The following is a 1,513-nucleotide window of genomic DNA, read 5'->3' on the forward strand; positions in this document are numbered from 1 at the left end:
CAGCAAAACTCCAGGATTCCCCTCACCAGAACATCTGTTTTGGTGCAATCCCTTCTGGACAGCAGCTCTATAAAAAGGCTGCTCTGAAAAAAATGCCTCCTATTTTATTATGTTGGCTCACAACATCAGAGGCAGATATTGGTGATATGGGAACAGGTTGAATGTTCCCACCAGTATTCCATTACATTTTCTTGCCATGCAACAGATGAGAGCAGAAAGGCAGTGCAGCAAAATGACATCTGACATGAAAGTGTATACAGAATCTTAGACTCATAGAATCCTTAGAGTTGGAAAGAATCGATAAAAGTCACTGAGCCTAATTCCCCTGCAATGAACAGGGACATCCACAGATAGATCAAGTTGCCCAGAGCCTGGGCCAGCTTGGTTTTGAAAGTCCCCAGGGATGAGGTATCCACCACATCCCTGGGCAACCTGTTCCAGTGCCTCACTACCCTCACTGAAGAAAATTTTTTCCTTTTATCCTTTTATTTTTTTCCCTCTTTAAGTTTGATACCATTTTCCACTGTTCTATCACCACAGATCGTGCTACAGAGTCTGCCCCTTCTTATAGCCACCTTTTAGATTCTGAAATGCTGCTATCAGGTTACCTCAAAGCCTTTTCTTCTCCAGGGTGAACAGCTCCATCTCTTTCAGTCTGTCCTCATAGGATGTGTTCCATCCCTTGGATCATTTTTGTGGTCTTCTTCTGGATGCACTCCAACTCTCCTGAACTGAGGACCCCAGGTGAAGCCTCACCAGCTCAGAGCAGCAGGGCAGAATCATTCTCCCTCACGCTGCTGGCCACAGATCTTTTGATGCAGTCCAGGATACAATTGGCTTTTTGGGCTGCAAGGACACATTGCTGGCTCATGTCCAGCTTCCCAGCCACCAGTACCCTCGGGTCCTTTTCAGCACGACTCTGTTCAATCCTTTCATCCCCAGCTTGTATGGATAGTGGCAATTCTCTCAACCCAAGTGCAAGACCTTGCACTTGGATTTGTTGAACCTCATAAGGTTCACCCGGGCCCACAGCTCAAGCCTGCCTAGATTCCTCTGGATGGCATCCTGTAACTCTGGTGTGTCAACCACACCCACAGCTTGCTATCCTCTGTAAGCTTACTGAAGGTGCATTCAAACCGACTGAAGAAAATATCAGAGAGTATCAATCCCACCCCTTGGGGACACCACTTATCAGTGATCTCCATCCAGGCACATAGATGCTCATTCTGTGAGTTTGATTCTGCAGCCAGTTCTTTATCTGTCTAGCAGTCCACTCATTAAATCTATATCTTTCCAATTTGGAGAGAAGGATGTCAAATCACAGAATCACAGAATCACAGAATTGTAGGGGTTGGAAGGGACCTCTAGAGATCATCGAGACCAACCCCCCTGCCAAAGCTGGTTCCCTACACCAGGTCGCACAGGTAGGCATCCAGGCAAGACTTGAATATCTCCAGAGAAGGAGACTCCACAACCTCCCTGGGCAGCCTGTTCCAGTGCTCCGTCACCCTCA

The sequence above is a fragment of the Meleagris gallopavo genome, chromosome 1 (assembly GCF_000146605.3).
Source record: "Meleagris gallopavo isolate NT-WF06-2002-E0010 breed Aviagen turkey brand Nicholas breeding stock chromosome 1, Turkey_5.1, whole genome shotgun sequence".
NCBI lineage: Eukaryota > Metazoa > Chordata > Aves > Galliformes > Phasianidae > Meleagris > Meleagris gallopavo.